Genomic DNA, 17,305 nt, shown 5'->3' on the forward strand with positions numbered 1-17,305 from the left:
AAACCATTCAGGTATTATTTCTTTAAATTCGTAACTTATCATATATTTTACTAAGTATTATTTATTTAAATTTACAGGAACATTGGAACGTCGTGTTACACCATGGACTGAAAAAAAGATAACGAAACGTGTTGTGAAGTCAACGTCATGGAGAGTTGAACCATGTTCAAACACTTTGTTTGAAGTATTGGATAATAACTTAAATGGGTTTGTCGATCTAAATGCAAAGACGTGTAGTTGTAAGAAATGGAAAACATCTGGTTATCCGTGTGGTCATGTTATAAAAGTTGCTCTTCATCTAAACCAAGATGATTCAAGAACATATGCTATGGATTACTACACTACAGAAGTATATCGACAGACTTATGCCGAGATTGTCTACCCATGTCCACATCCTTCTGAGTGGGACATACCAGATGACTTACAAACAGTTTTGCCACCAGTCATGGACAACAGGCTACCTGGCCGACCAAAAAATCACGATCGTATACCGTCTAAGGGTGAAAAGAATAGGATATCGACATGTAGTCGGTGCAAGGAAAGTGGTCATACAAGGTTGACCTGTGGATCACCAGTGCCATCACAATCATCTTTTCCTCTACCAAAAAATGGATCCTCATCAAAATCCAAAGCTCATGTGGTGCAAAGCAAAAGGAAATCAAAATCTCAATCAAAATCAAAATCCCAATCACAACCGACTTCACCTTTTGGGACTTATTAACTTAGGTGATTTTTAAATGAAAAAGTTGTGTTATGTGTATTTTATGTGTGAATGCATACATTTTCAGTTAGACATTCATTAGTAACTTGAGTTTGAACATTGCTATGATATGTTCAGTTGTTATCATGTTGGGATTTTCTCTTGTGTTTGATTGCTTGGATAGTTGTTCTCTTGCTTCTTCAAGTGTCCTTAGCTTGTATTTATAGCTTGGAATGTGTTTGATGTTGTATATAAATTGATGTTGTATGTTGCAATCAACGTGAAAGTCAAATTCGCAAACCGAAAATCGCGTTGCGAATTTGGCTTTCGCGTTGCGAATTTGACTTTCTCGTTGCGAATTTGACTATCGCAATGCTTATTTCGCGTTGCGAATTTAACTTTCATGTTGTACATTATTTGAACATTGTTATGGGTACATTATTTGGAAAATAATGTTCCGAACTTCGTTAGAAATAACCATTTTTCATCGGATTAATTTCGTTTTTTGTGGGTACATTATTTGAAATTGTTATGTATAAATTTGTTGTATATGTATATTTTGGTTTGATTATATTGTAGTATATTTTCATTCAGATGAGATGGGCTGTGTCTAACAAAACAATCTATCTCTTCCATGTGAGTACTTTATTCCAACCATGTGACAAGTGTGACAATCCCATCAACTCACAACTCAGCTTTGAACTCAATCAATATTTTCTTTTAGCTTAATGGTTCATAAAGCATGTTACTTGAACAATATGAATCAATTATGCAATTTCCATATTCAATTTAACACTGCATTTCAAATTCATTTCATATGTAATTGGAGTTTGAATTTAAATTTCAATTTGAGTTTGAATTTCAATATAAATTTTGGCTCCACTATAAATATTAGCCCAAGCCAATATGCATATTATCATTGATTATTCCTAATTTCCATTGTTTTTTTTTCAACTTTAAACGCGAGGGAAATCCCTACCATCGTAATTTTTGGTAAACTTTAAAGCGTCAGAAACGTTTCGGGCATTGATCTAGGTGGTATACGAGAAATACAACAAATGGCAACTAAAAATCCCGATAATTGAGGGTTACAACTTGTAATAATAACAAAAATAATAAGTCTGAAATACTTCCGAGTACCACCCAAATCATAAGTCCGAAATGCTTCCGATGCTCATCAAAATCCAAAGCTCATATGGTGTCAAGCAAAAAGAAATCAAAATCTAAATCTCATATGGTGCCAAGAAAAAGGAAATCAAAATCTACAACTTGAGTTTGAACATTGTTATGATCTGTTCAGTTGTTATCATGTTGGGATTTTCTCTTGTGTTTGATTGCTTGGATAGTTGTTCTCTTGCTTCTTCAAGAGTCCTTAGCTTGTATTTATAGCTTGGAATGTGTTTGATGATGTATATAACTTGATGTTGTATGTTGCGATCAACGCGAAAGTCAAATTCGCAACACGAAATAAGCGTTGCGATAGTCAAATTTGCAACGCGAAAGTTAAATTCGCAAACCGAAAATCGCGTTGCGAATTTGGCTTTCGCGATGCGAATTTGACTTTCGCGTTGCGAATTTGTACCTTCAACAAGTCTTTTTTGCCTTCAAACATAATGCATATTGAATTTTTTAAAAACAACAAATCAATTTTTACAAATTAATTAAACAAGCAAAAAAATAATTTTTATTTACACATCAAATTAAACAAATCAAGTTTTACAAATCAACTTTTACAAATCAATTAATAAAAAACTAAATCTTATTTCCTCATCAATTAAACAAATCAACTTTCAATGTAAAATTCAATTAAACAAAGCAAAAAAAGTGTACCCCAGACTGTTGTTTATGCACAAATACATCAATTTCACGCAGCTCACTTCAGGATTAACCTGCAAAAACCAAACATTTGCTCAAACAACACTTTCTATACATCTAAAACCAACAAACAACAAATTACTGAATTCTAGGTACTTAACCAAATATTTTCAAACCAATTAAAGAGTATATATGTTAACACTTACTCAAACTTACCAATTGTTTATGCACACTTTCAGCACGCGGATGCAGGTAGGCAGCGTCTCGTATATATCGATCTGGCCATATAATGCCAAAACCACAAGCATACTACACCTCTATCTCTATCTGTGGGAGGTAGATACTGTTTACTTCCTGTCGTCAAACGTTCCAAGCACAAGCATACGAGAGGACCACAATCTCCTCTGGCTCCCTACGTTTGGTTGTGGCGCAGTCTCGTCTCTGATCATTATAATTTTGAACTTCTTTGGCTTCTTGTTTCCAGAATTTGTCCAATAATCAATCGCATCCAAGTATTTAGCCAAATGATCGCTCCATCCCTTTGTAATAATATCTCTCAAATCAGACAATGGTATGTAATTCAACATGCTGTCATATACCATTGTCTTCAGGGATGGGAGTTGAAGCTCGACAAGAAGCCAATGACGATGTTCCAAAACAGGGATAAACACCTGCAATCATAAATAATTGCGCACATCAAATAAAATTTATGAAAACCTTTAAAATATTCAAAAAATAAATACTAACCTTATCGACCTCCCACCACGCAGGATAAAGTTTAGCTTTTCCATTACCCAACGTATATGAAGCATCTCTCTGATCCTTCAAGTGAGTTGCGTGAAAAGACGTCGGCATAATAGTCCATCGAGTATTTCTTTTCCTCAATTTCCTTATTATTAGAAGACGTGACACTCATACATCAATATGTTGTTTTATAAAAAATAAATATATTAGTGAATTTATTAATAATTTAAAAAAATTAATCAAAATGCAATATAAGAATAATATAAGACTTACCACCCCTTCGAGATAGCCATTATCTTCAACCCCTAATAAAATACCCCACCAAGACCGTTCAAGAAACAAATAAATAGCATCGTCGATTTGGCATAGGTCAGAATAACACCCCTTGCTCCGCTCATGTAGATAAAAATCAACTGCGGTCTTAGCCCAAAGGGTATTATCCGTAATTGTTTCCGGTAGTGTTTCCCTCTCTTGCTGAGGAATGGTACTGGCCGATAGCACATACGAAAGCCAACTCGCATCCATCATATCAGGTACGGGAGGGGGTTTATCAATATGTCAACTTATGACGCCATGTGAATCGGGTTCTTGAACGGCGGGCAGGACCTCTTGAACGATGACAGAAGCCTCTTGAACGGTGGGAGGGGCTTCTTCGAATGATGAGAGGGGCCTCTTGAACGATAGGAGGCACCTCTTGAATGATGATAGGTGCATCGGGCTTATTCTTACGGAGTCTTGGCACTAGTGGGTGAACGGAGACGTAATGGCACGTGCACGACGTCTGATGCGTGAACCCCGTCGTGCAAGAAAAACCCGACGTAAAGCATCTACCTTATCGGGCCGCTGAAAATAAATTAATACATAAATCAGTAAATAAATAAATAAATAATGCCGAAAAAAGGTTATTTGCATTTTAGTATAGTATTAAACAAATTTACCTCATTGCGTAGAGTATGAATCTCATTCTGCAACAATAAACAATCTCGCGTAGAGCGGCAACCTCATCACGTAAAATAGATACCTCATCGTGTAGCGCACCATTGTCACCACGTAAAGTAGAAACAAAACATATACATTTTTTAAGGATAAAGTATATAAATAGTCCCCAAATTTTTAGGACGCTTGCATTTTGATCACTAATTTTTGAAACTTATAATACAATCATCGAACTTTTAGTTTATTTTCAGTAAGACCCTTGTGATTATCTCCCGTTTATTTTTGCTGAAGTGGCACTTAACTCCAGTTAGCCCTCTTCTTCTTCTATAATTTGCAGACAGCAGTAAAGGCCAAACCAAGCCTCATAAAGAAACCTATTTATGCCTGAAATAAAGGGGAAAAGGGTAAAGTTCGTACAAGTGATTTTTACAAAGCTCAAGATTGAAGTTGAACCTCAAGCACCTAAAAAAGTAACTTTTCCCTTCAAATCTAGAAAAAAAATCCTTTTACTAACAAATATTTGTAGTTTTCCAAAATCCCCAAAGAAAAAATCGTCAAATTAACATCAAGAAGGCATTCCTATGTAAATCTATTGATTCGTAGAAACTGAGGAAGAACAATGTTGAAGTGTTTGAGTTTGAGGTGGGCATTTGATTCGATAGAATGGAAAGCATTGGTTTACACAGCTTTTATACTCAATTTTGTATTGATTTTCAGTTTTTGCTTCTTCAGCCACTCGTTTCTACTTTGGGTTAGTCAACTATTTATTTATTTGTGTTTTTGGAAAGATTTCCACTAATGTGATGCAGGTTTGATAATTTGATCTATGGTTTTGTTGGACAGAATTACTGGAGTTTTGAGGTAAAAGTGGGTTGTATAATTTAATTGATTTCCTGGGTTTTGTTTTGTATAATTACTTGGATGTAAAGATGGAAACATGGAAAATGTTGTCGAGTTATTTGAGAGAGTTTCACAGAGTATAAAAGGGAAGCATTATAGTGAGACACTCAATGATCTTAATGTTGCTATTAAGGTAGATCCAACACTTTCAGAAACATATTTACGTTGTGCATCTCTTCTGCGCCAGCTATGCCAATACTATAGAATAATAGAAAGTTTGGATTATATATTATTGATTTTATCTATTTTCTCTTCTGAAGTGAAAAGTTCTTATTATTACCATAAATATTTGTTTTTAATTTACAGATGATTAGTTTGAGTTTGTTAAAAAAGAAAAAGAATAAGATGGCTAACATGAGAGTTAAAGGGAGTTAAGTGTCACGTCAATAAAAATTAGCGAGAGGTAACATATAGACTTTACTGAAAACGAACTAAAATTTTGATGATTGTATTACAAGTTTCAAAAGTAGGTGACCAAAATGCAAGCGTCCTAAAGGTTTGGAGACTATTTATAAATTTTACCCTTTTTTAAAAAAATTATCAAAAAAATCCAAATTTATATTTAAAAAATATTAAATATACTTAATTTAATTTTTAAAGTAATATGTGTATATGTATATAAGTTCCTTGGAAGTTTTTTTACATAAAGGAAGTGGACTACCAAAATCTCATTTTAAAGTTGTTTAGTAAATTTTAACTTTGATAAAAAAAATTTCTCCAAATTCATATTTTAACATATTCTAAAGGTAGATCAAGTACAAGTTAAGCAATTTCATTGGTTAAATGATGATGATTATTTTTAGAAGTATCAGATTTGAGCACGTTGTGTATAAGGGTGTGAACATTTATTGTCAAGTGATTGAAAGTCTTTTGACATATACTATCTTATATTCACTTTTGACTGACAAAAAATAAATCGATACTTCAAAAAATGATATTTAAATCAAATGTTGAAATCAATAATATATATATATATATATATATTTTAGAGATCTCAAATTCGAGTTTTAAAGTAGGGTATTAGTTAATCAATTTTCTTACATCATAATTAGATTGGGATTTGGGAAGTTGGTGAAAAAAGAAGGGCAGTTTGCTAGCCTACACCAAGGGACAGAGATGTTGGGTAATGTTGATGTGCTTACCAATTTTCAAATGTTGCTTCCAAATCTCTCACGAAGATATTCCTTGGAGAATATTTAGGTGAAAAAAACCTTGCTTATTGCAGCTAATCAAGGGGATAATCACACATAACAAAACTATATAAAAACAAACAAAGGGAATCGATTTCATCATTATCCAACATCAACTCATTTTGTTCAATGTTTGATTATGGTATACCACTCCACGACATGATTGATCTACTTTATTTATAAAATGGAACCTCTCCCATGTTCTTTTCATACTTGTGTTAGATACGATGATCTAAAAAGATTTAAATGCAACGTTTGCATATATAATAATACAATTAAAAATGTGATACATATAGATCAACCACCGTTCTTAGTTATTAGACGATAGTGAATACAACCACATCGAGATTTGAGCCATCAAGGCATAAAGGTTGGATTGTCCTGTTCATAAGGCTAGAATTTTCCTTTCCCGAATTTATTGTAAGAACAAGGACAGCACATTGCACATGGGAAATCCGAAGACTTATGATCCTCTTCTGTTGTAGCCTTGTGTTTCTTCCCCCAAAATATTCCACTAACATAGGAAGGGGACCTTGCCCTACGCTCAAGGGTGTGACTAAAAACAAAGTTAAATTCGAGCATAGTTCCAAATTTAAAAATGACCATCCAACTATTTTTTTCCCTTTTTCTAAAATCAGATATTCATGTTAGCATTAATGTATTCATAACATATACAGGCCGAATTGATTTAAATTTTTATTCTATTTTACTTTCTCTAATTTAAGATAAAGATTGATTTGTTTAAAGTTGATTAGATACCTTTGAAGATTAGATTGTTTAAAATTGAATAAAATAATTTTATTGTTTGATGGAAGACAATAAGGTCATTTAACTATGTTTAAATAAATATTTTAAGTTTGAATAAACTGACTTCAATAGTTTAAGAATTTATTCTAATTTTTTTGTAGTTTTGAGTTCAAGCATATTCATTCATTGTCAATTGATTAATAGTATCTAAAAAGATAATATCCTTATATTCACCATACATTTATCAAAATAAATAAATATTTTCCATTTTATTATTCTTAAAAGCATAATAACCAAAATAATTATTTAAATATAATTTAATAACTTAAAAATATACTTTATCTTTTATATTTAAATTAATATATATATATATATTATTAAGTTAAGTTAATTATGAATTAATATTTTTTTAAATAATATTAATTATTTAATAATAAACGCTCAATCACGCTTAAACTCATAATATATGACACTTAAATTGAGAGTGGAGTCATGTAGATAAATAATTTTGTTAAAAAGAAGAAAATAGTTTTTATTTCTGCTTTAATTTACTTTGAAATAAATAACTCAAGTCAGTTAATAAAAAATTCAAAACTTAATTTTGGAGAAGAAAAGGTCAACGAAAGGGCCAAAATGCAGTGGTCCTCAAGAGCAGAAACTCCTGAGCAGATGTTCATACCTCTGGGCGGCACTGGTGGGGACCGCCACCATCGCCTTCACCGCATCCGTCTGATTAAAAACCGGCAGAAGCAAACAGTATCGATCACAGCAAATCGGTCCCACGTGAACCGGCTTAGCATACCCAAAGTCAACCTTGTCTAGCCCCAGCCTTGACCATTGCGACAGTATTAACACCCCAACCGAGTCCGGAGTTGCTCGACCCCGGCTCACCGATTCCACCACCGATTTAACGAACTCGCTATCCACTCGCTCCTTCGCTTTCTTCACCAGCATTGTTGCGTACCCCAAACCTCTCTCCGTTAAATCTTTAACGCTGGTTTGAGCGCAGCCTAACACGAATGCGTTTCCGTAGAACCCACTGGGTAGACTCGGCTTGACTCGGTCTCTAACGTTAATGCTGAAAAGGAGTTTCAGTGTTTGATTCGAAGGGAGATTTAAGGCTCGTGCCCAGCTCCTCCATATATGCGCTGAGAGAAATTCGAAAGTTGTGTTGCTCGACTCACTGAGTCTGCTCGTTGAAAATGCTACCTTTTTTAACTCTTCGAGGCTTGCTTTGTTGAAAATGAACGAGGTGGGGACGAGTCTTTCATTGGAGAAACGAGATAGAAACCCGCAAAGGTCTGGAACTCTGTTAAACTCGGGGTGGTGACTCGGCGAGTTGTAGTTGTTACAGTTTCTGGATGGCTGGAATGGTGGAGGGTTTAAAAGGTGACGATCCCAAACGGGATTGGGTTTGAACTTGAACTCAGCTAACTTGGTTTGACTCGTAACGGAGGCTAACTCAGCGAACGAGTTGAGGAACTCAGCGCTGCCAATACCGTCGCAAAGGCAATGATTAAACCCGACACCAAGAGCAGCATTGCCGTCTTTTAGCCACGTCATCTGGACAATAAGCGGTGGGGTCCCTTTCAAGACATCCGCCACGTCAACCGACAAGAGCTTCTTCCATTGAGTAACGAACCGCGGAGCTCTCTCCAACTCGTTGGCCTCGTGATCGGAGACAGCCTCGATGAACAAAGCACCCTGCCCTCGACAAACAACCTCCAGACCGCCGTCGGGCTTTGCCCTGACCCGACCTGCCAGCGGGTAGTACGGAACCAAGGCCTTAGCCAACGCAGACTTGAGCCGAGAGACGGGTGGCGCGTGGGTCTAAAACAGTAGGATTGGGTGGTTTATAAATGAGGAGGTATTCAATGGTGAAACGTAGAAAAAGCTGGGAGTCGAGAGCGGAGAGAGAAAGAAGACGAGTTGGAGTTGAGTCAGATGGAGTTACAATAACAGCTTCTTTGACATGAACTAACGATCCCATGTCTTTGTTCTTTAAGCTCTGCTCTCTGCGTTTTTCTTGTCGGGTTGGGGAATCATGTGAGGTTATTGGGGTTTATATATCACTTCGAATTTTGTGTCTTTATTTTTTGTCTTGATCCATTTACTTTTCTTCAAACCGCTTTAATAGCAACGCATTCTTATCACATCAGAATAATATATTATAGGGTAAATTACACATTTGATAACTAAATTGTACTCTCTCCCTATTTTATTCATTGTATTTTTGGTTTCTTCAATCTACTCACTAAGTTTTATAGATTAAATTTTTTTTATCACTCCACCGTTAACTATCTAACGACATTATGATGTGAATAAACTAAATTGTTTTTAAATTAAATTAAATTAAATTATTTTTAAAATTTTTCTCTTTTCCCTCTTCTTTCCTCCTCTAGTCCCATTCTCTTCCATTTATCTCTCATTCAACCACCTTGCTTATTCTCTTCTTATAGCTAGAAGAGATCAACAAGCCAATAGCTAAACAGAAGTATAAATCTGACCTAACCTGATTCGATATGAAATAAAAATTTAATTAAAAAATAATAATTTTTATAAAAAAAAATTACAGTATAATCCCCATGTAGGATTTAGTTGGGATTTTTTCAAATTTCACCTGAACTCAATCCGACTCGACTCCACTTCCTTAACGATTCCGATCGTACCTAACCTGAATCTATTTTTTTTAAATTCAATCCTATCAAATTAAGTTGAGTTAAAAACCGTCGATTTCGGTTCACCAAGAAAGCCACCCCCAGCAAATCAATAAGAAAGGCAATGCCACGAGAACATGGTTACTGCTTACAAGGGGGCTGCGGTCCCCCAAAACCCCAGCCATCCCTAATATAAACAATTTACTATTCAATCACTCCAAATTACTTGTTTAAATCCTTTTAGATTCGAGTTATTTGGAATTTGAGTTAATTTTAAATTCAAAATATCAACTTATTTTTGTGATTAAAAAATAATAATAATTCGTTGATAATGTTCAAAATTAATGCATTACGAGTACGATAAATATAATAATGTGTAAATGATTATTACAAAGGCGTGTGGATCTTTTCTTGTTGTGTGTCTTAACTGTGAAAGATTTTGTGGTAAGATTCTGCGGGCATCACTTCATAGAAAAATAATCAAGACAAAGTGTTAACAGCTTGGCTTTGCTTTCTGTCGTGGGGGTCTCAGCTGGGAACTGATAGCCATCACTTTCTTTTCCATCAACTTTTCTATTAATTTTTAATTAATTTTTTTCTTCTAAATCTGACGGGGGCAATGTTCCTTTCACTCCTTCTATAGGGTTTTCAACCAAAATCGGGACAATTTCAACAAGAAGACAAGTTCTAAGATTATTGCTCAAATCTTGTAATAAATTATGATCATATCTTGGACAACAATGATTTCACTTCATGTTACTTATTTGAATGGTCAAATTTTGGATGATTATCACATCACTTCACATAATTTGTTTTATCCAGTTACTGTTTCCGACATTCCACTAGCTCATTCGAGCTATTGATTTTTTGTGACATTCTGTAATTAGTCCCTCTATTATACAAAAGTTGCAAGTCCATTTTTTATAAACTAGAATCAATCTGAGTCACTGTATAATAATTTGAACTAATGGCAGAATTTGACTTGAAAGATTTAACAATTATCGTTCGACTTAAGGTTAAAATTGAAAAAATTAAAAACATAAAACTAAAAATGAACAAATTAGAGTATATGGACTAAATTCACAACTTTTCATATAATGCACGTATTAATTAAAAAAATTAACCTTTGACTTTTTGAAGTATCAAGAACAATCATAATTACAATATCATATTCAAATAACACAGTTAAAATCAGATAAAATTCACAAACAATAGAAATTAAACTAAAATAAATCTGAAGTCGAACCAGAGTTATTTTTAAATGTTGATATTTAAGCTGTCATTTTTAAAGTTAAAGGGTCTTATTACAATGCAAGAGTAAGTCCAAAGCTATATATGTTAATGTAGGGATTTACTAGTTGCTTAATGTTGGTGTTCATATAGGAGGAGAAGGGGTTTTTGGTTGGGGGTGGCAAATGCAGGTGTAGAGGGACAATGGGTGGAGCCCAAAATTATCATGAAAGATTTGGAACGTTATTTTAGGAAGATGAATATACGTGTAATAAAAAGCTTTGGCGCAAGATAAAAAGCATGTGAAAAAAAGGGTAGTGCCTGCATGTCTAACTATTTTGGACATCCATCCAGTTTTCAGTCCACTGTTTTTGAGTGGACATTTCTTTGCCCACCCATCAACCTTTGTCCCTCTACTTTCTTTCTTTTCTTCACTTTATTTTTGTATGTGGATTCTTCGATCTCTTCAAGAGAATAGTGTAAAAATATTGTTCATTAGGAAATCAGAGAATAAGAAATGTCTTGATGCTTGGAGAGAAATGTTACCGTACAAAACCCGAGTATTTGCACACAACATGCAGATACAAAGTGGTGACTTTTTTTTTTTAATTTAAATAGTCTACATACATTCGAACTTAAAATTTTTAAGAAAAATAACATTTTATTTTACCGTTGAAATCGCTTAATGAATTCGATAAAGTGTCAACTTATATTCCACAAGTTAGGGGTACAAATCCCCTGAAAGCAAACACTCACATTTTTACATGGGTTAACCCACTTAGACTTTAGTGACTCTCAATTGAATAAGAGAAGAAAAAATTCATTTCGATTCATTATTGATTATATAACAAACGATATTTTTAGACTATTTCTCCTGAAAAAAAGTCAGAAGAATGCACTTCATCAACATTGGAGAATAAGATTCACCTCTAAAATAATTTAAAAATATAATAAAGAATAACATGAAATAATATATACATATAAGAATAATTAGAGTGTATGAATGATAATATTTTAAAATATAAATGTTAAATTATTTGAATCAATGAATTGTTCATATAATAATGAGTCAATTTAGAATTATGTTGAATTTAAGAAAACAATTAACGTAATTTAGTTTAGAATTAATTTAAATGTTGATTTGCATAGCAAATATTCACATATGAGAAAGAGAAACGCTAGTCACTCTCCTCCTTTTGGTCTTTTAGGGTTTAGCAATGCTTGTTTGGTTGTCATTGATTATATTCTTCCCTACACATGTGAAAGGGTCTGCTTTAACAAATTAAACCTAAAACCTTTTTGTGTCGGTGCCTATGGAGAAAAGCAACGTATTGTCTGGCAGATTTGTGGCAAACAATTCGAACAAAAAAGGATCATATGGCATAGGGTTTGGAGATACGTGACCTAGCTAGTGACGACCAAAGCTGATCTCCTATGCTCTTTATTCTTCCTGTTGATATGGACTATATATCTTGGGAATAATCGTTGCCCAATTCTCCTATGATTTGGTGTTGATACATTTGTCACATTTCCAACATACCATATGAATGTGCTTCTTCTTTCCCTACTCATTTTCTACTTCCAATTTTTTTTTTTGGATTAAGTTAAGATGATTACAAAACAGTATATGTTCTAAATACTCTCAACCATTGAACGATGAACGCTCAATCACCCTGCTGCACCAATTAGTGCTCGAACCCGTGACCTTTAGAAACAATAATGATTCCTTTAACCACTAAGGTAAGTTGGTTCGTGTTTTTACTTCCAAAATTAATATTAGACATTTAAATTAACATACTTTTCATATCATATTATAAATTTTTTATATATAAAAAACATATCAAGTATTCTTAGTAGTAAAATGAAATGTTATTCTTTTAAAGGTATTGGGTTTGACCAACTGTGTTTGTAGGGTATGTATTGTCAATTGTAGGCCTGTAAATGAATCGAACGCACACGAACGGTGGTATGTTTATGTTCGTTCATTTAATAAATAAACGAACACAAACATAAACGAACAATTTTTTTTTTGTTCATGTTCGTTTATTAAGGAATATAACTTGTTCATGATTGTTCATTTAATAAATAAACGAACATAAACGAACACGAACATAAAACGAACACGAACATAAACGAACATAAACGTTGGAGACCCTACCTTCCATTGTTCTTTCATGAAAAATAGTCGACAATGCAAATCAACCAAATCTACAGTGATAAATAGCGTAAGAGCTGATTAACAGTGATGAAATGTTTAAATATATCAAATATTTTGATCGATCTTTTAAAGATATTAAATGATTCACACAACTTTAATTGAACGCTATAACATTTATCTTAGTTGTCCATGATTACATATGAACAATCATTTTCCGCTATTACACTCTTTTTCAGAAATTATATAGAAACATTTGTTTTGTTTTCTGGCAAATTCTATATATTTTTCTCTTTACTGATGCTCATATACTTCCGATTGTTACCTTTATCTTCCCATCTATTTCTAGAAAGAAGTATGATGTTTTCTTGACTTTTAGATGTGAAGATACCTGCAATAACTTTACATATTGACGCCAGACAGAATAGTGATTATCCTGTAGGCTAGCTCCGACAGACGATTCACAAGAGAAAATTCGCCCAAAAACCAGAGAAAAAAAAGTCTCTAGGTTTAATAAAATATTATAAAATCAATAACTGTCTCAAAAGCAGTCCACAAGCCGGACTGTTATAGCAAAAAAATCGTATTTATTCGAATTTTGCCAAAAATAGCAAAAATCGTATTTATTCGAATTTTGCCAAAAATAGCAAAATCCCGAAAATCACTCTAAATTGAAATTCGAAATAAAATAAGCAATCTCCCAAAAATCCGGTCTAAATCGGATTTAAATTGACTTCCTAATTAACAATCGAAATATTACCATAAATAGTAAAAAATAACTAAATCTAGTGATTCGGAGGGGAAAACGGCAGAATTTGAGGTTGAAAAAAAGGCCACATGGAGCGTAGCTCAATGTGGAGAGCGTGCGCGTCGAAAAGAGCTTTCCGGATTGGGGTCTTATGCGCGATTCTGACACCTGTAGCCAAAGTTATGGCCAAAAGACTGAAACATACTCAAAACGACCCCAATAAGGAACATGTCACAATCAATTCCCGCCTTTGCGCTGATCTGCCAACTCATGGTATCTCAGCGCCATCAACGTGCAATCTGACAGCTCAGCATCATCTGTCTCGGATCCCCCTGCATCACATATCAACTATTAAGCCAAATAAAACAGAGAAAGAGATGAAAACAGACCAGTAAAACTTCATATTACACTATAATATAACTTATTTTGAAGTTTTCAGCGATCGTCTCTACTCTTCAGTGAATATTAGGGTTTGGGGGAAAAAAGGGATTGAATATAGGTGCGAGGTGCCTCACGGGGTTAACATATTGGATTTAATCTCCAAATAAAATTGGGTTAATTATGGAGTTGGTTATCAGAATATCAGATTAATTAATATTTTTAAGATACTTACAAATTAGTCACCAAAATTGATTTAAGAAGATTGGGTTAAACATAAATGAATGAACATAAACGAACATAACCGAACGAACATAACCGAACAAATATAACCGAACGTTCATGAACGTAAATGAACGAACGAGACCTATGTTCATGTTCGTTCATTTAATTAAACAAGCAAAAAATATTGTTTATGTTCGTTCATTTAATAAATAAACGCACATAAACGAACTTCCCGCCGCACGGTTCATGAACGGTTCGCTGAACGTTCAGTTCATTTACAGGCCTAGTCAATTGATTAAAAAAATTAAGAATAAATATTACCTTATAATAACTCCGAACTAATCAAAAGTGAAAGATTTTTATATACAAATAACTTTTATTTTTGTTTAATTTAGTCGTTAATTTACTTTTCGGTTCACATAACTCTATAAACTTGATCTTAAAATGCTACGTTAATAAAAGGGCTAAAAATGAAAACGATTACGTAATTCAATATCTAACGTGGACAAACAGAAATTCATGGACCAATTTGATCCTGATTTCGATCTGTCCCATAGATACTTCTATATGTGTATAAATATAACATCGTTGTCAAAGATTATGTGTATTCATGTGTATAAAGCTGTATGGGTGCATGAATTACATGTGAAATTACAATACATCAATGTCAAGGCCATGTATATGCATGTGTATAAAGTTGTACATATCTATTCATATATTCCATGCAAATTGTTTAATAAGTACATTATACATAGTAGGAGGTCCTATTCTTATCCAAAAGGGAAAAATCCAAAAATTATTAATATTAAAGAAAAAAGGGGAAAACAGATGTAGAATATGTTTTTGTTCACTTTAGATGGAAAATAAGGCATGCCTGAATTCTATCACTAAAAGATTGTAGGGCTTGAATTGCAAAGTACTAGCTGTAATATACTCACCAACAATAATAAAATACTTAAATTTCTAATATTAATATTTAATTTATATTATATTATTGCGCAATAAACTGCTTGTTTCGTTACCTTTTGGAAAATCATAAAAAAAATATTGTTGGATGGTTCAAAGACATGATCCACCCAAATTTTATAGCTATTTATTGGGGCTTCAACCACTTTTAATTAATAATTATTATCTTATACACCGACAGTAACTATTTCACAAGTGAGATTATATCGATCATTTATTTCACAGTAACTATTTAAGGTTTAAATCTTCATAAATTCAAAACCTTGATACGTGATGTGATGGAGGCCGAGAGCGCTTCACACAACAAAATACAAATTAAGAGTCGTCAGTGATGAAGAAGTGAGATTGAGAAAAATGGACAGAGTTAAAATTGTATTTTTCGATTAATGTGAGGTGGATATAAGATTATATATATTCAAAGATAATTATTAGTCATTTGATATTGAATGCTCATATTTTTAGAGTCTCTAGTACTCAAATTCAAGGTTCCAATAAATAATAATAATAATTCTTTTACTACTAAGATCACTTGATTCGTGCGATAAAGTTAAAACCGGAACATATTTTGAGGGATAAGATTTGAATTTCAAATTTGATAAGGTGAAAGTGTAATTTTACACTTTTGTCGTGTATGATTTCATGTTTCTAAGGGATAAAAGTGTAGTTAATCACCCCAGAAGAATTGAGGTGTAAGTGTGTGTTGATGGGATCGAAAGTTGAATGGATTCATGCGTGTAATCAAAGACAAGATGGGAAGATTTAATTGAGGTATGATGTCTCCAATAATAGGGGCATCGTGTGAATTAATTAACATTATAGAATTCATTTAAATAGCTCGCTAGGCTGTCTTTAAATATGCATAGCTGAGCTGAGCTTAGCTTAGCTAGGTATATCAAGTGGACAGATCATGCAAACTAAGATATGCACCCCAACCCTTTTTTATTTTTTATTTTGCATGTCAAATACATCCATTAAATTAGCTCTGCATATATACTGTAATTATTACCATTAGCTTATGACACAAGTGCATAATTTATGCATCTAACCCTTTAATTAATAGCGTAAGGCCCAAGGTGATGCAAATCTCACCTAAAAGCAACCCCATATATTTACAACAAGATAAGGTAACGTCCATCAAGTTTTACCTTTGTCCTGTTTTTGTAATTTTCTTTGGTTATTCGAATTATATTCTCCAACGATTACTGAATCAACCCATCACGTCTTTTCACATAATCTGAAATCAAATAAGCACAAACAAATGCTTTGCTTTATTAAGATAATTTTATTGTTTCTTTTTTAGGTCCTGATACCGAATATTACTTCTTATTTTAGCTTTTATTTCCCTTTCTTATAAAAAAAACATTTGGTTGGATTGTTGTCATCTCATCCACCAATCAAGTTGAATTGCAAATTTTGGATTCTGGAATGAGAAGATTAGCTTCGTAGATTAGATATTTGTGTCTGTAAGCTACTTCATTTCAAATTTAAAAAGTTTTAATTCAATAATTATCTACTTGAATTCGTCCTATTAAATAAGTTTTGTAGTATATGTATAAAATCCCAACAATTTCAATAAAATTGTCCACTTGGTTTTAATTCAATAATTATCTACTTGGTTTCTGTGGTAATAAAGTTTTGTAGTATATGTATAAAATCCCAACAATTTTGCTTGGATAAATAACAGGACAGCGACAAAACATGGCAAAAGACACCGAGCAAGAACGGTTGTTTCTCTGACTCAACTCCCAAACAAAGCAAGTGATCATATCTATAAAAACATGAAAATCTTCTGCTTTAGTTTTATCTTTTGAGCAAGATTAAGACATTCCGTGGCACCATATGAAAATTCATAATCGAAATGACAGGGAGAAACGGAAGAAAAAGCAAACATTTGCACCTTTCAATCCCCATGAC

The 17,305-nt window shown here is 33.3% G+C and overlaps 1 pseudogene; it reads right to left on the reverse strand.

Annotated features, from left to right (window-relative positions):
- Positions 1 to 7,533: 7,533 nt before the first annotated feature.
- LOC120148633 lies at positions 7,534 to 9,075 on the reverse strand (annotated as a pseudogene).
- Positions 9,076 to 17,305: the final 8,230 nt, after the last annotated feature.

This window comes from Hibiscus syriacus, unplaced genomic scaffold, assembly GCF_006381635.1.
Source record: "Hibiscus syriacus cultivar Baekdansim isolate YM2019G1 unplaced genomic scaffold, ASM638163v2 tig00110983_pilon, whole genome shotgun sequence".
Lineage (NCBI taxonomy): Eukaryota > Viridiplantae > Streptophyta > Magnoliopsida > Malvales > Malvaceae > Hibiscus > Hibiscus syriacus.